At 45.5% G+C, this 25,789-nt stretch overlaps 1 protein-coding gene across 10 annotated transcripts in view; it reads left to right on the forward strand.

Moving 5' to 3' along the window:
• The window catches only part of AP1B1 (adaptor related protein complex 1 subunit beta 1), an 85,129-nt gene that overhangs the window by 14,771 nt on the left and 44,569 nt on the right, over positions 1-25,789 (forward strand). For 3 of the 10 annotated variants that reach the window (XM_007082516.3, XM_007082517.3, XM_007082518.3), the window contains exon 1: positions 15,529-15,688. The exons of 5 other annotated variants lie outside the window; for them this stretch is intronic. The gene's annotated coding sequence lies outside the window, so the exon portion shown is untranslated. Of the gene's footprint in view, positions 1-15,159; positions 15,226-15,527; positions 15,689-25,789 lie in introns of those variants that run through there. 2 more of the 10 variants (XM_042963133.1, XM_007082514.3) reach the window with 2 other exon arrangements.

The following is a 25,789-nucleotide window of genomic DNA, read 5'->3' on the forward strand; positions in this document are numbered from 1 at the left end:
ACAGCGGTGAGGCTGATGCAGGGCTTCAACTCCGGAACCGTGAAATCATGACCTGAGCCAAAGTAGGACGCTCAACCAACTGAGCCCCCCAGGTGCTCCAACCCCACTGAGTGTCCCAACCGTGGTGCTAAGGTCCGAACTGTGCTCCTATGGGGCATAGGATCCATCCCGGTGGGGTGTTAATACCTCATCCCCAGACTCTCATCACCCTTTTGGTCCCCGGGGTGTCCCAGTTCTGGGATGCCCACTTACCACAGTACCCCTTGTGATACAGAGGATCTGGTTTTTATTATGTAGGATTCTGGGTTTCCTTTCATTTTGCTTAGGAAAATCCATGGGATGGCAGGTAACTGTGGCTTTTTGTTGTTGGAGCCAGCTTGGCAAAAGTCTGTCCTCCTCCAGCCACAGAGAGTGACAGGGAAGTTAGGAGAGTTGGACTCTGTCTGAGTGGGTCTGTCAAGAGGACCTCACACTGATGGCCTTTGGAGGCCCTGAGCTCTAAGAACCTGCTTGCTCTGACCCAGGGTCCCTCCTCTGATTCAGTCAGGGGTCAAACAGAAATACCAGGCCATAGAGAGGAAGGGATTTGCCCCAGGTGTTTGAACTTGAGCAATTATGGGAGCCGCTTAAGCAGTCTCTGCAAGGATATTGTCATCGAGTCTGATGCTGGAGCTTGAAGACATAGAGCAGGCTGTCAGCAAGGGCAGAGGTATATCATGTATGGGAAGGACAAGAACATTCTGGGATCCACAGGAACAAGCTGGAACCCACACGGGCAGACTGGAACCCCGATTGGTTCTTGCTGCTGCCAACCTTGAGGGGTGTATGTGGGGTTTCTGGAGAGACCAGGGCCCTTCTCATAGATCTAAACACACACACCTGGCTTAGCAAGTGTCAAAGCTGAATGCTGATCCCAGGGTAGGAGAGGCAGTTGCAGACCTGCCACTGCCTTGAGACAGAGAAACTGAAGGAACCCCCATGAAGAACTGCTTTTTTGTTCCTTTTTCTGCTTCTGTTCTTGCTAGGACCTGCCCCCTGCCTTACACATGCCTTCTTGTACAGGTAATGTATGTCCTCCTTGTAAAGGTCAAGAAATCGATGATTTCTCTGGAGTCTTCCAGCACAACAGATAACATCTAAGGAGTGACCAGGGTCATCATGAACATTTTCCAAGACCTCTGACACACCAAGACCCCTGGCTTCAGGGCATAAGTGACTTATGGTGGACACCTAAACCGTTGTCTTTGTTCATGGGTGCCTGAGAAGGCACAGGCATTGGACCATAGACCTCAATAAAAACCCCAGACTCCAAGCAAAGATGAAACTCACTCTTTCCTTTCCAAGTCTCCTGGATGCTCTGTCCAAATCTACACACACTCCCTATCTTTAATAAACTCTGCCCTCACTTCTTGGATTGCATTTGATTCCTATCCTGCGTGAAGCCAAGGACCCTCTTGGCTAGTTGTGCGGGACCCCCTCCCTCTGGATCCTTGGGCCCAACCAGCCCGCATCAGCCTCATGCCCACAAAATGAGCCAGTCCCTCCGCTTCAATATGTGGGAGCTACAAAAAGCATTGCCGTTTCACTTCTGTCCCCCTAAATCTTTCATAAGAACCTCTCCTGTGCCCCAACCAGGGAAGGGAATTGTGAGAAATGTCATTCAACCTAGCCAAATTCACACCTTATAGACCTACCATAGCCTCTGAGGTGTCCATCAAGGGCCTTCTAGCTGTTGGTATGGATTTGTCCATTCCCTCATGTCCCCGGGCCCTCCCCAACTTCCATTATCCATCAGAGAAAAGAGCCCAGGCTTTGGAGGCCCACAGACCTGGGCTTACACTCTCAATCTGACATTTATGAACTGAGTTTTGAGCCTCAGTTTCTCTGTGTGTGAAAGAGGGTTAATAGTGCACAACCTGCAGAGGTAACATGAGGATTGAAGATAATGCATAGAGGGGTGCCTGGCTGGATCAGTTGGTAGGATATGCAACTCTTGATCTCGGGGTTGTGAGTTCGAGACCCATGTTGGGCATGGAGCCTACTTAAAAAAAAAAAAAAAGAGCCTCATTAATAAAGAAAAGAAAGGGAAGAAGAAAAGAAAAGAAAAGAGAAAGAAAATGCATATAACATACCCAGGAAGGCATGTTCAGGTAACCTACTTAATATTAATCTGAGGGGCACTTGGGTGGCTCAGTCGGTTAAGTGACTGACTCTTGATTTTGACTCAGGTCGTGATCCCACAGTCGTGAAATTGAGCCCCTCGTTGGGCCCTGTGCTGAGCGTGGAGTCTGCTTAAGATTCTCTCTCTCAGGGCGCCTGGGTGGCTCAGTTGGTTAAGCATCCAACTTCAGCTCAGGTCATGATCTCGCGGTTCGTGAGTTTGAGCCTCACATCAGGATTTGCGCTGACAGTGGAGCATGCTTGGGATTCTCTTTCTCTCCTTGTCTGTCTCTGCCCCTCAGCCACTTGTGTGCAGGTGCACACGCTCTCCCTCTCTCTCAAAAATAAATAAATAACTTTTAAAAAAAGATGCCCTCCCTCTCTCTCCCTCTCTGGTCCTCCCCTGCTTGCTCTGTCTCTTTCTCTCTCTCAAAAATAAATATTAACCTGAATAAAGCACAATTGATCATTTTAATCTGCCCTTAATAAAATCATGATCCCACGATAATTTACTTGGAAAAATGGTTTGATTCCAGTACTGGGACAGAGAAAATACAAGATGAGCCTGGAAACATCATGAGGTACCAGAGAATAAGGAAGTGCTAAAAAAAAAAAGTGGGGTCATGTTGAAAGGAGCCAACCTAAAGGAATTCCTAAGGGCCAAAAGCTGGGAAAAAATGATCAGCAAAATAAATAATGATAGGTTTGGATTATAACTCAATATCCATAAGCTCAAATGGCTAACAAATAATTGAATTTAAATAAATAATTGACTATGTAGAAATAAGTAATTGAACAAATAAATTAATGGGGAAGAAAGGGCAACTCTTCCTGGCAGAATTTCAGCTAATAAATGTAGAAGGAATCAGGGAACTAGAAAATCATCATTAAGCAAACACAACAGTAATGCCTCAGTCTTTCCCCACAAGATATTCATTAATTCCAAAGGAAAAACAGGAAGGCGGAGAAACGTGATGGACACATCCTTAGCCAGGTGGCCATGATTGACATTACCAATAGTTTTTTTTTTTTTTTTAATGTTTATTTATTTTGAGGGCAGGGGAGGGGCAGAGAGAGAGGAAGAGAGAGAATCCCAAGCAGGCTCTGCACTGTCAATGCAGAGTCTGATGAGGGGCTCATTCCCATGAACTGTGAGATTATGACCTGAGCTGAAATCAAGAGTCAGATGCTTAATTGACTGAGCCACCCAGAAGCCCCAACATCACCAATAGTAAGGTATATCGCCATCATGTATCATGTCTCCCCTGATATATGCTGATGAGAGTACGTCACGTTTTAGTATTGCCAAAAATGTATAATGCTTAAAGTTTGTAAAAGAGAGGAGAAATGGAAAAACTATCAGCAACCAGAGGAGACTAAAGAGACACAATGGGGGCATCTGGGTGGCTCAGTTGGTTAAGCATCTGACTAAGCTCAGGTCATGATCTCACTGTTTGTGGGTTTGAGCCCTGCATCAGGCTCTGTGCTGACATCTCAGAACCTGGAGCCTGCTTCAGATTCTGTGTCTCTGCCCCTCCCCCACTCACACTCGGTCTCTCTCTCTCTCTCAAAAAATAAATAAACATTAATTTTTTTTTTTAAAAAAAGAGAGAGACACGATAATGAAATGCAATGTGAGATCGTGGATTGGACCCTGAAACGGAAAAAAGACATCAGTAGGAAAACCGGTGAAATGTGAATGAGGGCTGTAGCTAAAATAGTTACGGTATAGTATCGATGATTTTGAGCATTGCACTATGGTTAGATAAGGTGTAAATATCAGACAAAGCTGGGTGAAAGGTAGGTGGCATTTTTGTACCTTCTCTGTAAATCCAGAAGTATTTAAAAATGAAAAGTTTAGGGGCATCTGGTTGGCTCAGTTGGCAGAGCATGTGATTCTTGATCTTGGGGTTGTGATTTCGAGCCCAACATTGGGTATAAAGCTACTTAAAGAAAAAAGGAAAGTTTAGGGACACTTGGCTGGCATAGTCAGTGGAGCATACAACTCTTGACTTTGGGGTTGTGAGTTCGAGCCCCGTGTTGGGTGTAGAGATTACTTAAAAGCTTTAGGGGCGCCTGGGTGGCGCAGTCGGTTAAGCGTCCGACTTCAGCCAGGTCACGATCTCGCGGTCCGTGAGTTCGAGCCCCACGTCAGGCTCTGGGCTGATGGCTCGGAGCCTGGAGCCTGTTTCCGATTCTGTGTCTCCCTCTCTCTCTGCCCCTCCCCCGTTCATGCTCTGTCTCTCTCTGTCCCAAAAATAAATAAAAAACGTTGAAAAAAAATTAAAAAAAAAAATAAAAATAAAATAAAAGCTTTAAAAAAAAAGTTTAAAATAATTTTACAGATTCAAACGGAAGTATTGTGAAATGTCTCCTACCTTCCCATGTCTTTCAGCCACCCAGGTCTCTTCCCCACAGGCATCAATGTTATCAGCTTCTTCTGTTTCCTTCCAGAATAATCTATGTGTATGCCACAACTAGTCTAGATTGTATCTATGCTGTTTTACTCGTCTGGCCTCTTGGCCTCTGACTTCCATATTTTACAAATGCCTGATGATCCTTGGCTGCTTCCTCAGCTTTAAGGGAGGTACTGACAGCTGAGTGATCGCTCTGGTGGACGTGGGCTTGTCCACCATGGTCCTCACTGACCAGGATCCCTGTTTCACCTGTTTTTATTGTGATCCCTGCCCCCACTATGCTGGTATTCTTTTCTGAGAGTAGACCTCAGTCTTCTGTGGGAGGGAAGGGGGAAGTTGTCTGACAGAGCGGGGGAAGGATCTGGGGGGTGTCTTATTCCTTTTCAGATGTTCACCCGATCCTCCAAATTTTACTCAGTTCTTCACTTCCACTTCCAGACTTTTCTGGTGCCACCAGTTCCTGGATCTTTGGGGTCCTGCAGTATCAATTGGGTTGCTTCTTGGCTTCCCTTCTTGTGGCTTAGGATTCAGCTAAGTCAGTAACCTTTTATCCATTTGCTTTCAGCCTTCAGTGTTGTTCCTGTTGTCTCTTGTTCTCATGGCTCTTGTAGATTTCCACCTTAACACAATCCCTTTAACCATAATGAGATACCACTTCACACCCATTAGGATGGCTGTTGTTGGGGTGCCTGTGTGGCTCAGTCGGTTAAGTGTCTGACTCTTGATTTTGGCTCAGGTCACAATCTCATGATTCGTGGGATTGAGCCCCGAGTCAGGCTTTACGCTGACAGTGCAGAACCTGCTTGGGATTCTCTCTTTCCCTCTCTCTCTGCCCTTCCCCTGCTCACGGTCTCTCTCTCTAAATAAATAAACTTTTAAAAAATGGTTAAAATAAGTTGCATGCTATACATTCTACATTATCAAAATTATAAGACCCCTTAATGTAGGTTTTTATTTGTTGTTGTTGTTTTTTGTTTTTTAGTAAGCTCTACATCCATCGTGAGGCTCAAGCTCATGACCCCAGGATCAAGAGTCACATGTTCTGCTGACTGAGCCAGCCAGGTGCCCTCCCTGTCCTAATGTAGTTTTAGTGGGATTTCAGAAGGGTGTGGAGATACATGAATTCACTCCCTTACCCAGAAGATTCAGGTGTTATTTAAAAGAGGGTGCTTTATTTGCCAGGTGTAGGGTCAGTTTTCTGATTTCATTATTGATTTCTAGTCTTTTAGATTGCAATCTAAGAATAATTTATGAATTCTGATTCTACTATGTTAGTTTATCGATATTTCCTTTGTTCCCTAATTTATGGCCTTTAATAATTGTAATCATTACTAATCATTTGGTGCTTGCTAGGCATTGCTCTAAAAACATTACCTACAATATCCTGTACAATTCTCCTGACATCTGTATAAGTCCCATTTTCCAGATGGGAAAGCTGAGGCTCAAAGAAGCTAACTTATGTGCTCCTACATACACAGCCAGGAAATGGCTGAGCTGAACTAATATTAACACAAGTAGCAGCTTCCATTGAAGGAGGGTTTATATGTTGCCAGGCACTGAATATAAGCTGTACAATTTAATTTCCTTAACCACATAAGGAAGCCCATCAGCCCCATTTTACAAATTGGAAAGTAAGGTCCAGTTGGGGACTTGAACCCAGGTGGGATTCAGATCCTGGCCTCTTCAGTTGCAGCAGTGGAGGGCGGTTTGGCTCTCTCGGGGGCACCTGTGAGGCAGAGCAGAGCTGTTTGAGAAGCAGCCTATTGTGGCAGCAATGGAGCCAGGACGAGGTGAGCAGAATTTTGCTCCTGGGAGGACCAGGGATGATGTAATGAGAACATTTGCAGCAGGAAGAGATGGGGGTGGAGGAGGAGTCCCCAGGAGCCGCTAGGCCCTTCTGCCCCTTGGGGGGGCGCTGTGCCAGGCAGGCCTGGCCTGGGCTGGAAGAATATGGAGCTGCCCACCCTCAGCAGGCGCAGGACTGGCGTTATTAGTGAGGCCTTGACAAAGTCACCTCCTTCCTCCTTCCAGAAAGGATCTGAGGTAACTTTTAGTAATTTGTAGGGTAAAAATAATAAAAATGGCAAACAGAAATTGAAGTAGAGGAATAGTAATCACATAGGAAGAAGAATCCAGAAGGAAGATTGAGACACAGGGATGCGGTGGGGCTGCCTAACAATTAATTACACAGGACGGGAAAGGGTGGCAGTTAGTGTCACTTGTGTGCCCTCTAGTGGGCATCAAGAGAAATGCTTAATTTGTGCAACATATATTTAGTAATGCACCAGTATGGCAGGAGGGTTGGAAGGACATGCTGGGAGATTCTGTGTGTCAGAAAGAGGAGGGGACTTACTGAAGGGCACACAGTGCCAGGAGCATATCTTCGATCATTTTATGACCACAAGAACTCCCAGCCTTCCTCTGATTGGATGAAACCTCACAATGCAGGTATGGGTGGGGGAAGGAGAAAGCATGGGCCCTGCTGTCATCAACCTTGACTCCCAGCTCCACATTGTTGCCTTGTGAAAGTAGGAAAGTTCCTCAGCTTCTCAAGGTCTTGGCAGGCTCACCTGTGACTGAGGGTTATTGTAGCCCCCACCTCTTGAGAATGGTGAAGGTTAACATAAAGGGATTGGATGTCAAGGGCATACAAAGGTGCTTGGCCCATAATGAGTGCAGGGTTCTCAGGAGAAACCGTGGGGCACCTGAGTGGCTCAGTCAGTTGAGCATCGGACTTTGGCTCAGGTCATGATCTCGTGGTTCATGAGTTTGAGCCCCACATCAGGCTCACTGCTGTCAGACTGTCAGTATCCTCTGTCTCCCTGTCTCTACCCCTCCCCTGCTTGCACTCTCCCAAAAGAATAAATAAATATTTTGTGTTTAAAGGAGGAGAAACTGAGGTTCAAAGAGTTAGACAAGCCAGCCCAACATCAGCCAGCTCAATACAGCAGAGTAGAAAGTGAATAGGGCTTGGAGAAAAGTTTTAAAACATCCTCTTCCAACCAGGATGTGATGTTATTGTTAGTAATGGTGTATTTTTATTTATTTTTTTAATGCTTATTTATTTTTGAGAGAGACAGAGCACGAGAGAGGAAGGGGCAAGGAGAGAGGGAGGCACAGAATCTGAGGCAGGCTGTGGGTTCTGAGCTGTCAGCAAGGAGCCTGACGTGCGGCTCAAACTCATGGACCATGAGATCATGACCTGAGCCGAAGTCGGACACCCAACCGACTGAGCCACGCAGGCTCCCCCAGTAGTGGTGTATTTGTTGGGAGAAGTCAGTTCTGTCTGCATGTGGGTTTGGCCATCATTGGCTCTGCTCCACCCTCCTGGAGCAAAGGGCTCCTCCTGGGCCTGGGGGTCTCCGATGGCAGGTGAGATGCATAAGGTCCAGGTGTGACTGTTCTAGCCACAGCCGAGAGTCTTTGATGGTGAGTGTGACTGAGGCAGAGTGGCCAGCTGGGTTTGGTGGTAGGGGTGGAGAGGGAGGCCCCCTAGAAGGCCCCCCTTTCCTGCTTCCGGCTCCTACCTCTGCAAGCTGTAATTATCCAGCCTTTGACATTTAACTGTGCCTCTTATTATTAGTACTATATTTTTAGCTCTCCTGCCAGGCCAAACTGTGGGAGAGGAGGCTGAGACCCACAGGGAAGTGTGCCCACTGGCCTGTTTTCTCAGTTTTACCTGGGGACAGGCATGGAAACTCAAATTGTGGGGAGAGTCCTGTGAGTTAGTACTTGGAAGAGCCTAACACAGTGCCTGCTTCATGGCAACTATTGGTAGTAGTAGTATCATCCTTCATAGAATGTCACCTCCTCCAGGAAGTCTTCCCTGACTTTCCCGGGGTGAGTTTGCTGCCTGAGTCTCCTGTGCATCCCTGGTCCTTCTGGGCTGTGTTATAATTGCCCCTTTATTTGTCTCTCTCCCACACTCAACAGTAGCCCAAAGAGAGGTGTGCTACCTCTCTTTGTTGTATCCCCCTTATGGCTGGCTGGCTGGCTCAGGTAGGAGTGACAAATATATTTTAGGTGAACAAGTGGGACTCATCAGAGCACATATCCTGGGGCTCTAGGACTAGGCCCTTAGCCCAGAAACTCACACATTGTGACTTAAGCTCTTGGAGTTACATCCCCTCCTGCCCTCAGATAAAATGGGGCTGATGTGAGGAGCAAATGAGACCCTCTCCATACCACCTGGAGCACCACAGATGCTCCATAAACATTCATTGTTCTGCAGTTCCAGATTAAATGCCCTCCACTTGTCTAGGCCTCCCCTTGTCCCCTCAACTCTAGGGAGCTTCAGTTCCTGCTCTGGACTCCAATAGCCCCTAAGACCTCCCCTATCACTGCACCAATCACATTTGGGTCTACTGCTCTGTCACCACCTCCAGACAGACTGTAGGTTCAGCAAGGGCCAGGCTTTTGCTTCACCCATGTACTATCCAACACCCAGCCCAGGGCCTGGTTCAGAATAGGGACTTGTGAAATGCTTTCTTCTAAAAAAAATTTTTTTAATGTTTGTTTACTTTTGAGAGAGACAGAGAGAGCATGAGCGGGGGAGGGACAGAGAGAGAGGGAGACACAGAATCCGAAGCAGGTTCCAGGCTCTGAGCTGTCAGCACAGCACAGAGCCCAATGCGGGTCTCAAACCCATGTACCATGAGCTCATGACCTGAGCCGGAAGTTAGACACCCAACCGACTGAGCCACCCAGGCGCCCCTGAAATGCTTTCTGAAGGACCCAGATGCCTGGCTCCCTTGCTTTCCCACCTCCCTTGCCTTCGTACTATTGTCCCTGGATTGCCTTTTCCTTCCATCTCAGCCTGTGCGACTCTGTTCTCATTGGGCAAGGCCTGGCACAGATGTCACGGTCCCCAGGATGTCTTTCCTGAACAAGCTAACACTGTGACTTCTGTCTTCTTGGAAATCTTAAAGCTCTGACTGCTCCTACCATTAACTTGACACTTTCACATATGCTCTCCACCTTGGTACCTTTAGGTTTGTTGGTTTGTTTTGCTGGATAATTCTTCTCTTTCCACGTTACATTCCCAGTGAAAGTTTGTTTTCTGGCGAGGCTGACAGCATTTGTCAACATTTATCATCAGGGGAAGGTAGTTCCTCCAGGCAGCTGTGCATAGCATGCGGAACATAGGACATACATATAAAATTATTCTACTTGTCCCCTGCCTACTTCAGAGAAGCATTTAAACATTGAGTAAGGTCTGTAATTTTAGGCAACTGGTATTGTACCAATGTCAGTTTCTTGCTTTTGATATTACACTGCTGATATATAAAGTGTCACCGTTGAGGGAAGCTGGGTGAAGGGTACATGGGACTCTCTGCACTAATTTTGCAATCCTATAAGTCTATAACTATTTCAAAATAAATTTTACAGAAAGGACTCGAGACTGATTAAACATATAAAACTATAATAACTATTACAAAGTAATATCTGCATTAGATTGGACATACAGACTTGGCTGTAGAAGCTTATTTATTAAGTTTATAATCTTAATAGATTGGTGGCAACCTAAGTGTACAACGGTAGGGGATTGTTTTTGAGAATTGCAATACCATCCATACAGTGGAATACTATACAGGAATTAGAAAGCACCATGTAGAAATATATTTATATTTATGTATATCAGTGAGTTAAAAATACTAAATGATGTGTCAACTCTACTTCAACTAAAAAAATACCAACTGAGGAGCACCTGGGTGGCTCAGTTGGTTGAAAGTCCAACTGTTGATTTTGGCTCAGGTCATAATCCCAGGGTTGTGGGATTGAGCCCCACGAAGTGTGGAGCCTGCTTGAGATTCTCTCTCTCCTCTTCCTCTGCCCCTCTTCCCTTCTTGTGCCCTCTCTCTCTCTCTAATAAGAAAATAAAAATAAAAATAAAATAAATACCAACTGATATATGAAGTCTAGAAGGATATTCACCAAAATATTGAAAGTGATTGTCTCAGCACAGTGAGATTGCTGATGACTTTTATTCTTTTTGCTTCCTAGTATATTTCCATTTCTCCACAATGCAGATATTGGTTACCCAGTAAAACCTTTTTTTAAACAAAGCTATGTGTGGTTTTTGTTTTTTTGTTTTTTTTTTTTTGCTATGTTTTATTTTCACAGTATATCAAATCCCTCGACTCTTTTAAATTATATTAATTCCTGGGGCGCCTGGGTGGCTCAGTCGGTTGAGTGTCCGACTTTGGCTCAGGCCACGATCTCACAGTTTGTGAGTTCGAACCCTGCATCAGGCTCTGTGCTAACAGCTTGGAGCCTGGAGCCTGCTTTGGATTCTATGTCTCCCTCTGTCTCTACCTCTCCCCAGCTTGCTCTCTGTCTGTCTCTCAAAAAATAAATTAAAAAAAAATTATATTAATTCCTGAAGAATATTACATTTGCACTCTGTCAAAAATAACTAAACATCTAAAAAAATAACAAAAAAAGAATTCTTATTTTTAATGATTATTTATTTTTGAGAGAGCACAAGCAAGGGAAGGGCAGAGAGAGAGGGAGACACCAAATCCAAAGCAGGATCCAGGCTCTCAGTTGCCAACACAGAGCATGACACAGGGCTTGAACTCACAAACCGTGAGATCATGACCTGAGCCGAAGTCAGATGCTCAACCTACTGAGCCACCCAGACACCCCTAGAATTCTTTTAAGATTTTTTTAAAGTAATCTCTACATTCAACACGGGACTTGAGCTCACAACCCGGAGATCAGGAGTCACGTGCTCTATTGACTGAGTCAGCCAGGCGCCCCACGGAAAACACAAATTATTATTTTTTTTAAGAGAAAGAGAGAGAGGGAGAGGGGGAGAGAATCTTAGGCAGGCCCCACACTCAGCGAGGAGCCCCACATAGGACTGGATCCCATGACCCCTGGGATCATGACCTAAATCAAAATCAAGAGTCAGACACTCAGCAGACTGAGCCACTCAGGTGCCCCCACAAATTCTTAACTATGATCCATTCCTATCATTTAGTAAGTGGTCTAATTACAAATCTTCACATTTTCCAGTATATTAAAAAAAATACTTATTTTGTCACTGACTAAAATAGGAAGGGAAAGGGGCATGGAGCTCAAACTTTATTTGCAATGAAAGTATGACGTAAATATAAGTTTATTAAGTATGACCACAGGTCCACTAATAGTTCATGAGGTACGAAAAATATCAGTTTCCTAAAAAATCAGGCAAATATCTATAGCTTTGTTGCTTCTAGCCAAGGGACAGGTTAAAAGTAAGTCATCAGTGCATGAACAGCCTACTTACTGCATATAACCCAAACATTTTTTTAAATGTTTATTTATTTTAGAAAGAGAGAGAATGTGCGCGTGCGCACAAATGGGGAGGGGCAGAGAAAGAAAGGGAGACAAAGAATCCGAAGCAGGCTCTAGGTTCCAAGCTGTTGACCCCACAAACCGTGAGATCATGACCTGAGCCAAAGTAGGACGCTTAACCAACTGAGCCACACAGGCACCCCGACCCAAACATTTTTTAAAATATAGATTTCCTTTTTATTTTATTTTTTTAATGTTTATTTATTTTTGAGAGAAAGAATGAGATCGAGGGAGGGACAGAGAAAGGGAGACACAGACTCTGAATCAGGCTCCAGCCTCTGAGCTGTCAGCACATAGCCTGATGCAGGGCTTGAATCCACGAGCTGAGATCGTGACCTGAGCCGAAGTGGGAAGCTTAACCGACTGAGCCACCCAGGCACCCAGCCCAAACATTTTTTACAGTTTTATTTGTTTAAGTAGCTCTACACCCCATGTGGGACTTGAATTCATGACCCGAGATCAAAAATTGCATGCTCTTCTGACTGAGCCAGCCAAGTGCCCCAACCCAAACATTTTTCATTCTTTGAAAATAAAACTCTCCACTGCCAAGGTGAAAAAAAAAAAAAAAAAAAAAAAATGAAGCAAAATACACGTTTAAAAACCAAAACACACTTTCAATAAATACAAATAAATATTTAATGATGGCAAATATGTACTGCTTTCTCCAGACTTTCTTAGAATCCCCTGTGATCTGTTTGTCCTTCAAAAAAATAATAGCTCCTATTCTACTTCTCAGCAGAACCTAAGAGAGCTGCCATTATTTCCCCATAAGTAACAAAAATATCCAGAACTACCATAAGCATAAAGTGCTACCAAGGATTATCTTTCTTAACAGGTAGATTATGTACAAAGAAACCTACATGTCCAACCACCTTTTTAAATGATTAAAGAGCAGAAGATACCTAGCCACAGGGCAGGCTGTTATTTTCTGACAAGATGTGTCATAAGAGTTTTCTGTTTTGCTAAGTGTTGGTAAAGGGGCGGGGAAAGCATTAAAGAACTATTTATATTGCTATTGGCCCCATGCAGATTTCAGCCCAAAAGGATCCAATGCCAAATTAAGATTTAATTATTCTTTAGAAGAAAGAGAAACTAAATGATGAAAATGTTCAAAACATTAGTGGATTATTTTAAGAAACAAAATTCTAAAATGGGCACGTGCACTGGTAAATTCCAGGTATGCTTCAAGTTCATAGATAAAAGAGACATTTCACTCTTCCCAGTAATCATTCCAAATAAAAGTACCAGTGTTTTGAAAGAGACTAAGAAAATAACCACCTTCGCATCTTCAGTATCATAATTCCTTAGAAGAGCGTCAGGTAAATTGATTTTTCCTTTGGTAAATTAGGTACATCTAAGGGAATATTAGAAACTATCATATTCAATCACACTTTATTATCTACTGGAATTCTTAAGTAATGATTCAATTTACAAACAGACCAATCAAATCCTATAGAAGCAAACTACACACATATGCCATGTACTTCTCTCTGGTCTTGACAAAAGCTTCAGGTAACTGAACAGCTTGGGTTAGCAAAGCAGAGACTCAAATGTATCTTTGGGGCACCTGGCTGGCTCAGTCGGTGGAACGCACGACTCTTGATCTTGGGGTTGTAAGTTCGAGCCCCACATTGGGTGTAGAGATTACTTAAATAAAATCTTTAAAAAAAAAAAAAAAGTATCTTTGGAGTGCCTGGGTGGCTCAGTAGATTAAGCGTCTCACTTGGGCTCAGGTCATGATCTCACAGTTTGTGAGTTCCAGCCGGGCATCGGGCTTTCTGCTGTCAGCATGGAGCATGTTTTGGATCCTCTGTCTCCCACCTCTCTGCCCTCCCCTGCTCTCTCTCTCAAAAATAACCAAACATTAAAAAAAAAATTTTTTTAATATATCTTTTACTTTCACCTTGTTAATCAGGCTACATGCCACAAAGGTAAGCAAAACAAAGGTTGAACATACCTTAAGAAAGTTCATGTCAGCTGAGGTATAGAGGAACTCATAATTGTTTGGCTTTTTAATATCTAATATTTAAGCATGTGAAAAATTTAAGTAAAGGCAAAGCAAACAAACTTTGCCATTGTTCAGATTTTCATCTTTTCACTAGCAAAACTTTTTCATTAGGTTAGCGTTTGACTTCATTCTTCCCCTGGCGTTGAATTAACACATCTTTCAAATGCAAACCTGTTACTGATACAATCTAGAGGATGAAACTTATTCCTCTTCCTATCTTCTGGTTAAATACATGCATGTGGTTTATAACTTGGTAATATATTAGTGATGTATCTAAAAGCAATGTTTTCTAACACTTAGGTGAATAATGTCAGAAAGAGTGTGAAACCAAAGTCACTTGTTTAATGCTGCAATGCAAAAAGATAGTGCCTTACAATACGAAGTGCTCACCAAATTTGTAATTACATTAAAAAAAAAAAACCTATGCAAGTACTCAAAAACAACACAGATAATCTTTAGCTAACCTGAGTGGTTTAAAACATTAGAAATAACACTTAGCAATTATATATACTTATAGTTCATAATTGAAATACTTCCCCCCCCACACACAAAAACAAGATGTTCTTTACTTTTCCTGTAATGAACTGAGGAAGCAGTAAAGTCACCTTTTACATACAAGAAATGGGAAATGTTACTTTAGACTTCTAAATCATATTAACTGACTAGTGTTTCAGCATAACTTTTATTTTATTTATTTTATAAGTTTATTTATATTTGAGAGCGAGCGAGCATGGAAGGGGTAGAGAGAGAGAGAGAGAGAGAGAGAGAATCCCAAGCAGGGATCAGAACCCTAGCTGATGTCGGAGGACGCTTAACCCATTGAGCCACCCAGGCACTCCAGCATGACTGTTTTAAGTCTCATAATGTACTAATAAGCAACTTAAAATAAGTGTTCTTTTCTCAACCTAAAGTTTATTTTAGAAACCTTTATTATCTTTGCTGAAACATCTTTGACAGAGGTGACACTCATACCCGATTACAAGTGTGCCCAAATCAAACTAATCAAATCACTATCATGGCAAAAAGAAAATACCGTAAGAGTCAGAATATGAGCTTGTCATAGTTAAACTCATTGCCAGTAAAACATTTTTAAAGAGCAGACACGAAATACTGTTTTAAGGGGGTATGATAAAAAATTATAAGGAGGAGAAAGTATCAGAGTGAGATGATTATAGGAATTGATGTCCTGGCAGACCCAGCAAAAGGGAAAACGGGATATTATGAAGTTCCTCTTGGATAGAAGTTCCTTGGAGGTACATGGAGAATTACAGCTCTGGTTTTGACTCTTCCATTCATAAGGTAAGTGATCTTGAGCAAAACTTTGCCTTTCTGAGAGCCTCAGTTTTCCCGTCTGTAACACAAAAGAAAGATGGCCCTTAAAGTCTGTCTGTACGACCTTCTCCATTTCCATCACCTTAAACTACTTAGCGATTAGCTGGCTCCTTTTCAGCGCGCCACCAGAGGCAGCAGCGAAGCAGCGCCGCTGCTGGGGAGGGGCTAATTCCGTTTGCCCCCGCCCCTCCTTGCCCCGCCCCTCGGGCACCACCCCCGCCGGGGTTGCACCCTTGACCCCGCCCCGAAGCCGTGCGTCCACCGGAAGTGCCCGCGCGCGGGCAGCTCACTTCCGCCCGGCAGGTGACAGCCGTGGGGCTCCGAGCGGCCGGCGGCACGGACGCACCGGGGGAGAGGGAGAACGAGGCCGCGGACATTTTGCTGGCGATCCGAGCCGCGCCGTGGCGCCGGGAGCCGTTCGGACCTTCGGGTGAGGAAGAAGGGAGTCCGGCGGGGCACGGGTGGGGAGGCGGTGGTCTGAGATGAGGGGGCTTGTGGGGTCAGAGGTCACGGAGAAGACGGGGCGCTAGATGGGCGAGAGTGGCTTCCCAACCCCCGACGAGGCAGAAGGACTGTGGGTTCATTCATTCGCGCCCACTTGGCCGCCGGCCTGAATCCCCGCCGCCCCAGCCCGCAGCCCCTCCTGGGGCGTCCTCCGGAGAGACTCCTAGACTTAGGCCCCTGGGAGCCCGCCTCTGGCCAGACGGGAAACTCCTCTTCGGGTCCTGGTTTCCCCCTTCACATTCTGAGGCCTCCCTGTCGTTCAGGGCCTTATCTCTTTGCCAAGGTTCAAAAAAAAAAAAAAAATCAAGAACCGGCCCTGCGCCGCCTGCCCCGCGGTAGGCTTGGGCTTGATCTGTCCCTTGGCGCTTCGTGGACAGGTTATCTGGGGACACCTGTAATCATGTTAAAAATACTGACGAAATGCCAGCTACTGGTTATTGAGCTCCTACTGCGGACCAGACACTGTGCTAAGCACTTTGCATACAATACGTGTAAACTTCACAACAACCCGCGTGAGGTAGCTGTTGTTGATATCCCCATTTTCTCCACACGGAAACTGAGGCACAGTGAGGTTGAATCACATATGGTAAGGTCAATCCTGTAGTGTAGGCAGAGCCAGGGTTCTTACCCAGGGCTTTCAGGGACCTGCAAAGTGCAGAGACCAAAGAGGCTGGAGCAAGGTTGGGGTGTAGGGGCTATTTAGTATCGTTAGCTGTCATTCTGTTTATTCACAGCCAGGTAAAGTGTAGTCTTATTACTTTGCATCTAATCTTCATAAGGGGCATTTGATTCACATATTTAGGATGAAACAATCCTGCAGGCTGTTGCTGTAAGTGATTACCACTCGGGACAGAAATGGAAGTTTTTCCTGACTATTGAGAACTGTGAGACACAAAACAGGCCATCCATGAAGCTAATTTGGGAATATTCAGACCCACTGTTAAGAGTGGTTGAGCTGCATTCCTTTTGGAATAAAGAAAGAAAGCATGAGACACCTAGGGGGATCTTTTGGCCCTGGGTTCTTGAAGAACATTCTCAAGGGAAGGGTCTCTGTCTCTCTGAGAAAAGTGCAGGCCCCTTAGCTTCTTGGCTGGGGAGAGCACATTTGCCTGGAAGATGGTGAGGTCATTTAATGGCCGGAGGACTAGACTCTGTGAGTCCGAGCCTTGTTCCTTTGCAGGCATTCACTTCATTTCTGCCTCAGTTTCCCTGACAGCAGCACGAGAAGGACCTGCTGCCTTCCTATCCACTGCTGGGTGTTACAAGCCTTAGTGAACCCGTGAAGGTTTCCGCATGCTTCTGGAGAAAGCTGTGATATAATTACTGTAGTACCTTTTTTTTTTTTTTTTAACTCTATGATCTGTTCTCCCAGTTCCATTGAATTCACAGAAACTTAATATTGTCACCTTATCCCCATCCTTCCAAGGGAGGATTCGAGATGAAGCTGCTTGTCCCAGATGGTGGGAACATGAGCAGAGCGCAGAGCATCTGGCTCCCTGTCCTGAGTTGAGCCCACCAGCCTCCTCCAACCTCTTAAAAATTGTCATGGAGAAAAGCTTCAATAGTTCTCAAAGAATCAGATCCCTCAGAGGTTGTTGAGTATGGGTTGAGCAGAGGCTTCACCCTGGGCAACTGGAAGGGCTCAGAGGTGTAATGGAAAAAGCACTGCCTGACTCCCCATCAGTCAACTCTGAGTTCCGACCCCAGTTCGGCAGCTTCCTGGTAATATGACTGGGACAACTTACTTGGGCTGGGCCTCCTTTACTTCAGCTCTAAAATGATAGTGACCATCACCTTCTCCCCATCTCCTCTCCCCCAACCCCCGGTAGTCTCCTGCGTGTGTGTGTGTGTGTGTGTGTGTGTGTGTGTGTGTGTATTAGATAAGGAAATTTGTGCAGAGACTGTTATTGTGGTTGGATGCTTTGACTCTAGGCAGTTGGTGCCTACTGGGGGCCTGGGTCTGAGGAAGGCTGTCAACCCTGCTTTGTGGGGTGTTACTTCCTCTTGCAGAGACCTTTGTATACACAGGACTACTACTACCCTTCTTGTTTCACTTCCTAAAAGTTTCAGGACAAGTTTAGTCTATTGGCCCTACTGGCTCTGGCCTTTCATCTTTTTCTGGTCATCGTCTGAAACTGTTGCTGTCTTGACTGCTCACTTCCCAGAAAACCCTCACGGCTGGCACCAGAGTCTCATGTGCTGACAGTGAGCAAGCATGGCTTGGGTGTGGGTTTTGCACGTTTGTGTAATTATGAAAGCTGAGAGGACATCAACGTCATGTAGATATTTCTTTTTCTGAACAGGGTTTTGTTTTTTTGCTGCTTAAGAGTGATCACAGCCCAGAAATGGTTTTTGTGTTGTTTTTTTTTCTCTTCACACAGAGAGAAGCAAATAACACCGGAGAGAAAATATCACTTGAGCAGTTGGGAAATCCTTAAAAAAATAATCCTGCTTGATTATCCATCAGTGGCTCCTCATTGCCCTCAGGCTAAAACTCACATTCCTTATCGTGGCCTTCAAGGCCTTTTGGGCTGACTTCAGCCTAGCTCTCCTGCCTTATCTGTCCTACTCCTCACTTCATCTCTTCCCAAGTTCCAGTCAAATTCAGCTGCTTGCCACTTCTGCAGCCTCCAACTCTTTTTACCTCTGTCTCTGTTTTGTGCTGTCCTCACTGCCTGAACACCATTCCCTGTCACACACATGGCTCTTTCTTTGCTGGACCACTACTTGGAGCTTCCTATCTAATCATCTCCCCCACCTCGCAGGCCTGAACTTCCACGGTGTCCTGTGTCACTGATCACGATGGGTTGTCATTGTCTGTTCACTTGGCTGTCTTCTAAGTAAACAGCTCTTAATCCCTGGGGAGAACTTGTCTTAACTGTGTGTGTGTGTCTAGCACTTAGTGAAATGTCTGGCATATAGTAGGTGCTCAGTAAGTGTTCAGTAAATGAATGAATGTCGCCTTGAATTGTTAGGATTCCTTGATTCCTAAAGAATTCAAAGCACTTTCCAGATGATCTCCTGTCCATCCTTATATCACTCCAGGGGAATAGGGAGAAATCTGATGAGTGATAGGATTACTCCTCTTGGGCTGCTGTTGCTACCACCCAGCCAACCACCAGAGTGCTTCAGGGCCTCCAGAGACCTGGGGTTGGGGAGCGGCAAGGAGGTGCTGGTGGTAACCACTCTCTCTAGGTAGTAGGAAGAGTGGCTACATTCATCAAGCGCTTGGTGAGCTGGGCACTGCTGGAGGCTTTGTATGTATTGACCTGTTTTAGCCTCACAAATCCCTCAGGTATGTGACATTGCAATTATCGTTTTACAGCGGTGGTATGCTTGTGCTTCTTAAGTTGTGTAGACGCCCTGGAGGGCCCCTGTCACACCTGCTGTAGCCACCTTTCCTGTCCCAACCCCTTGTTCTTGGATTGTCTCCCCTGTTATTTAGTGGAGCTGAGCTTGGCTGTGGTTTTAGATTCCCAAGTCTCATCCTTTTCGGGTCTTTAGCCTGACTCCATTAAGAGGGTTTCCCCGAAGTTGGGAGACCCCCTTCCAGTGAAGGTAAGAGTATGGCTGGTTGACTCCAGAATGCCCACAGTTCATCAGCAGCCAGGATGCCTGCCTTAGTGACTGCTCTCCCAGATTTACCATCTCCTCTGTGGACTTGAGCTGGACGATGGTAGATTTGGAAATCAGGTCTCCAAGGTTTAACACCAGTCCCGCATTGTTCACTTTCAGTACTGAAAACATTCGTCAAAGCAGAGCTCTGTAGAGAAATAGACTTGGGTGACACATACTCTTTGCCACACCTAATTGCTTTTAGGGCCTTAAGCATGTTGAGAGTGGAATGACAAAATTTCATTAGCTGGCGAGTCTGCTCCTGTGGTCTTCATTCTCTGGTCTCTAAGGGCTGAGAGGCTGGATGTTGAGACACTTAGGACAGAGCCGTCACACATTTGGCGTTTATTCATTCAGTATTTATTGAGCCCTGCGGTGTGCCTGGCACTGGGCTAAGTGTGATTGATGATAGGTAAACAAGTCAATTTCTGTGCTTGGGTTGCTTACTGCATTTGAATGGGGTGGGGTTGGGGGGGAGGCAAAGAGGAAATAGAAAACAAATGTAATAATTAGAAAAACTGATAAGCCATGAGGGAAGCAGGCAGAGCAGCCAGCCCCTGTTGAAATGTAAGTCCAATCTCAGAACTCCTGCTCAAAACCCTCTAGCTGCTCCCACCTCGCTCAGTGAAAGCCAGAGTTCTTACCCTGACCTGGAAGGCCCCCTCCATTCTCTGACCTCATAACCCACCGCTTACTCAGCCTCCCTGCTGTTCTTCAAACATCCCCACTTCTCACTTCTTAGGCCTGGAAGGCTCTTTCCCCAGTGTCACCTGTCACCTTCTCAAGGCGGCCACCTGGTTAAATTTCAACCTCTTTTCCTCCCCTCCCCCACACTCTGTATCCTCCTTCCCTACTTTCTTTTTCTCCATAGCATTTATCACTCTCAGAGATAGTATATTTTGTACTTATTTGGTACTCGTGGGCCCTGTCTACTATTGGAATGCGTGCTCCATGAAGGGAAGGATTTTTATCTGACTTATTCACTGCTGCGTCCCTAGCATGTAGACCTGTTTACAGTACATGGGAGGGAGGTGCTCAGCAAACCTGTGACTAGGAACAGGGGTGAGGGTGAGGACAGGAAAATACCTACTTAGCTCAGGACCGTGTCTTTGAAGTGATGTCATCTAAGCCGATATTTGAAGGATAAGTTGGAGCAGCCACTCTAGAAGCTGGAGAGGATAATCCAGGCAGAAGGCTCAGCAAGGGCAAAGGCAGTGAAGAGCTTGACAAAGGACACAGAAGGCCTGTGGTCCTAAAGGGTTACAGGCAGAGGGAAGGGCCTGCCTGTGCTCACTTCATAGCTGTGTCCGAGCACCCTGCCCCCAGCAGTTCATCCCCACCTCCTGCAGCCCTGTCTCTGAGCCGATGCCCATGGGAGCAGGGCATGGCGATCTGGCCTCACTGAGGGAAATGGCCTGGACCTTTCTCCCGCTGGAGGTGTTGCCACCTGATCTTCTCCCCCTTTTGCCTTTTCTTCTCTCTTTTCTTTATTTACTTGTCTTCCATTGATTGGCTGTAACATGGGCTACAGGGTCTGGCATTTTCAACTTCAGTTTTGTCAAAATAGCTTGACAGCCAGAGAAGACGCATTTCTGATGCTGGCACACCCTGTAAATGGAACAGGGGAAGCTGGTCTCTAGCTGAGGTTGGTTTACAAAACTTGAAATTTCCTGGAGTGGAGAGTTGAGCACTAATCGTTCAGACATTTATTGAGCATCTACTGTTTGCCAGATAACAGTCTAGGAGCTTCACAGTAGTGAATAAAATGGACAAAATCTTTGTCTTCATGAAGCACGTTATGGAGGGGAAAAAAATAGACAATATAAATACATTTTATAGGGGCGCCTGGGTGGCTCAGTCAGTTAAGCGACCGACTTCAGCTCAGGTCATGATCTGACGGCTTGTGGGTTCGAGCCCTACATCCGGCTCTGTGCTGGTAGCTCAGAGCCTGCAGCCTGCTTTGGATTCTGTGTCTCCCTCTCTCTCTGCCCCTCTTCTGCTTGTGCGCTCTCTCTCTCTCTCTCTCTCTCAAAAATAAATAAACTTAAAAAATTTTTAATAAATAAATTTTATAGTATGTTGGTGATAAGTACCTTGAAGAAATACAAAAGGAGGAAAGAAAGAGGGAGTTGGGGGATTGGTTGGGGATGTATACAATTTTTTTTGAAGTTTACTTATTTTGAGAGAGAAAGAGAGAGAGAGAGAGAGAGTAAGGGACACTATCAGCGCGAGCGCAACACAGGGCTAGATCTCATGAACCGTGAGATCATGACCTGAGCTGAAACCAAGAGTTGGATGCTTAACCGACTGAGCCACCCAGGTGCCCCAGGGATGTGTACAATTTTAAATAAAGTGGTCAGAGAAGGTGACATTTGAGTGAGATTTGACAGAGGTGAGGGACTGAGCCATGACACTATCTGAAGAAAGCCTCTGTGGCAAAGTGACCGTCACAGCACGTGCAAAGGCCCTGAGATAGAAACACTCCTATTGTGTTCAAGGATCAGCAAAGAGGCACATGTGGCTGGAATTGAGAGAATGATGGGGAAAACACTGGGAAAAGAGTTGAAAGGAGTAATGGGTGGTATGAGACAGAAGGGATGTATCTCATACTGGCCTTATAGTCCATGAGGCCATGGTAGAGATTTTGGCCTCAAAATCTCTCATGGTAGAGATTTACTCTGAGCGAAGCAGGGAACTGTTGGACAATTTTGAACAGAAGAGTGGCACTTTCTGCCTTAGACGATAATGGGATCATTCTGCCTGTTGCTAAAGTGAGTTGTTGGAAGCAGTGTGGAAACAGCTTTGGTAGCAATCCCAATAAAGACTGATGGTAGGTTGGGGCCTGGTGGTAGTGATGGTAGTGAATCCGCTTTATGGATTCTGGATTCATTTTGAAGGTAGACCCAGTAGGATTTGCTGATAGATTAGATGTGGGATGTGAGGGAGGGTGTGTGTTGTCAAGGGCAACTGAGGTTTTTATAGCTTGAGGTCAGTTGTTAAGTTTGAGCTGCCTGTTAGCTATATGGACATTCAAGTTCAGATGTCGATTAGGCAATTTGGGTATCTGTGCTGGGAGTTCACGGGAGAGGTTGGGTTTAGGGATGTAAACTTGTGGGTGTCAGCATGTAGATGATACTTAAAACCTTGACACTGGGTGAGCTTACCAAAGAGGCCAGATAACATTGGTGGGGAAGGGAAGAGGTACCAGGCCTAGGGCCCTCTAGCATTGAAGAAGAGGGAGACGAGGAAGAACCCACAAAGGAGACTGAGAAGGAGCAGGCAGTGGGATAGAGGGGAAGGCGGAGAGCACAGCATCCTAGAATCCAGGGGAAGAAAGTGTTTCAAGGAAGAGGGAGTGATCAGCAGTGTCAAATGCTTGTCAGCGTGAGACTTGTCCTTTGACAGGATCACTGCATCTTCTGCCTGCAGGATCTAACATGCTCTGGCATCCAAGACCGTCTGTGAATCTCATCCTTCTTTGCCTCGCCTCATCTACTCCTTTCCTTCCCAAGTCCTTGCCTTCAGCCAGGCAGGGCTTCTCACAAACTCCTGAACACGCAGGCTGGTTTTGGCCTTGGATAAGTCACTCCTCTCTCAGCATCTTTAATTCCTCACTTATAAATGGGTTGGTTACCTTGAGAATTAAATGAGAGAGGGGCTATAAACCACTTAGCACAGAGCCTACACCCTAGTCAGTGTTGCTGGCGGTTTAGCCTCAGCGGTTTAGCATCTGGTGGGTCTTTTCCAGGTCACCCTCAGCCCTCCTTTTACAAATGTGATCATCTTTTCCTATCCAGGCAAGCCTTGTTCCTCTAAGAGGGCGTCCCTGGATGTTCTCTCATTCACAGAACCCTCCTCATCTGAGCAATGGTGGCACTCATCTGGAAGGCATGATTGCTCTGCCGTTCACCCGCAGTCCTTTACCTGACCTCTGCATCTGTAAGATCCCAGAGGGAAAACTGTCCTTTGTCTGCTGTGTGCATGCTCCTATGTGGGGCACAATCCCATCTCAGAGCTGACAGTGCCCCACACTGTTACACATGCTGAATGGATGACTCCAACACTTGACAGATCTTCAGAAAGTATTCCCATTGTATAGATGGGAAAACTGAGATCTCGAGGCACCTTGTTTTATAGTCTTTGGCCTCTTTTTCTTGATAGCAGATCTTTCCAAACATTACTGTCTATAGATAGTTGAAAACTGGCATGCAATTCTAGAAATAGGTTCTAGAGACCCAGTGCTAACATAAGAACATGGCATGTGCCTGCCTTTACTTCCTTTTCATTTTGAGGTTTTAATTGCTAGTGGGTCTCAGGAGATTGATTTTGGCTAGTCACTTTTCATTCAAATCCCAGGAGGCCCATAACTCAGCACGCTCATCCAGACAGGCTCTCACTAGGCACGTTACCAAACTTGACATTCGTGTTGTCCAAGCTGGATGGGCTGGCCCTGAAATAACCTGTAATTCAACATTCGAGGGACTCTGCAGGGATGTGTGGCAACATATTTCACGTATCCTTTAGCTTGGAGTGTGTGTGTTTCTACCAGGGCTTCATTCAGACAGGAGAAGTTGCCTTGCTGGACAGAATGGGACCTGTGGGACCTATTATAAGGCAGGGATAGAGAGGGTCAGTGCTACCGTTTTCTAGCCGTGTGACTCCAGACAAATGCCTTGATCTCTCTGGGCTTCAGTTTCCTCATCTGTAAACTTGTGATATTATCAGTACCTTCTCCACAGATTATTGTGAGGATTAAATGCGAAGCTCTTTACACAGTGTCTGGCCCATGGTGCTCATCTGTTTGCCATTACGACTAGCACTGCCACCTTTGTTCTGAATTTCATGCCAAGCCTAAAGATGAACACAGCTTATTTTCTCACAATTCTTGAACCGACTTGAAAGAGCCTGTCTGTCTGAGTTTGGTGACCACATTGTCTCAGAGAGAAAGTCTGAAATCTGGTTTCTCTACTGCTGATTCACCTTTTAATCTTCAAGTTGGCCTTACCTATTTCCCTGTATATAAAGTGAACTTTAGGACTTACCTGTGAGGACCTTTTCCTTTTTTTTTTTTTTTTTTTTTTTTTATACTTTGTTTATTTTTGAGAGGGAGAGAGAGAGAAAGTGCACACAGGGAAGGGGCAGAGAAAGAGGGAAAGAGAGAGAATCCCAAGCGGGCTCCACACCACCAGCATGGAGCCCCATGTGGGGCTCCAACTCATGAACCATGAGATCATGACCTGAGGCAAAGTTGGACACTCAACCGACTGAGCCACGCAGGTGCCCCAGGACCTTTTTCCTTTTACGAGGGCCAGTCAGATAAGTGAACAGTGATGAGTGATTGCTGGGTGGTGAGTAGAATCATTATCTCTTATTATAAACTCTCGGCTTCATGGGGCAGGCACATAATCCAGAGCGTGGCACAGAGTAGGGGAATATTTGTGAATGAATCAACCTGTGGCTTTGAGACAGAACTGAAACAGCCAAACGTGTGGGATGATTAAGTTTGGCTTTTCTGTTCTAAATGAAGAAGAAACAGCACCACCCTAACCCCTCTTATTCATTCTTCCTAGCTTAGTCTTGACAGTCCCTGAGCTAACATGTGCCTAGAACAGGCTTCTGAACAGCTGTTCATCAGACAAGGGTTTAACAGTGACCTGTTTATTTATTTTTGAGAGAGAGAGACAGACTGTGAGTTGGGGAGGGGCAGAGAGAGAGGGAGACCCAGAATCCCGAGCAGGCTGCAGGCTCTGAGCCGTCAGCACAGAGCCTGACCCAGGGCTCAAACTCACAAAGTGTGAGATCATGACCTGAGCCAAAGCCGGACGCTCAGTCAAGCCACCCAGGCACCCCAACGGTGACAATTTTAAACAGCACTAAAGTTGGAAGCCACCAACACAGACTTTCAGGGATCATTTTTCCCCTGCTCAAATATCCTTGAATTCAGAGATGAGTCTTGGCGGCTGGATCAGACCTTGCCAAATATCTCCTTCCCCTTTCCCTTTCCTAAAGCTGCTTCTCTGGCTCATCTCACGGTACTGATGATCTCCCTTGTTAATTCACTGAGTGCCCACCATGCGTAGCGGACTGTGGTACTGCCGCCAACTTCATGCCTCTCGATTGCAGAGCATAGGTTGTTCTGGAACGAATCATTGCTCTGAGACTAGAAAAGTCCTTTCCCTGGCCATTGGCGGGCCGTTTGGGGAATTGCTTGGCTTGTTACTGTTTTCCTTCTTACTGAAGACCTAATAAGGTTTGCTGGCCATGCTGCATTCTGCATTTGTTTTCTCTTGTCCCTTGGAAACGTCTTCTGTCATGCTCTGAGAATGATCATGCTTCATTTCCTCTAGTTTGATAGCCTGGAAGAACACTCATTGGTGAGAAAATGGATTTCTCATCTAGCAGAGAATCAGAA

Source organism: Panthera tigris, chromosome D3 (assembly GCF_018350195.1).
Source record: "Panthera tigris isolate Pti1 chromosome D3, P.tigris_Pti1_mat1.1, whole genome shotgun sequence".
In the NCBI taxonomy this organism is placed as follows: Eukaryota; Metazoa; Chordata; class Mammalia; order Carnivora; family Felidae; genus Panthera; species Panthera tigris.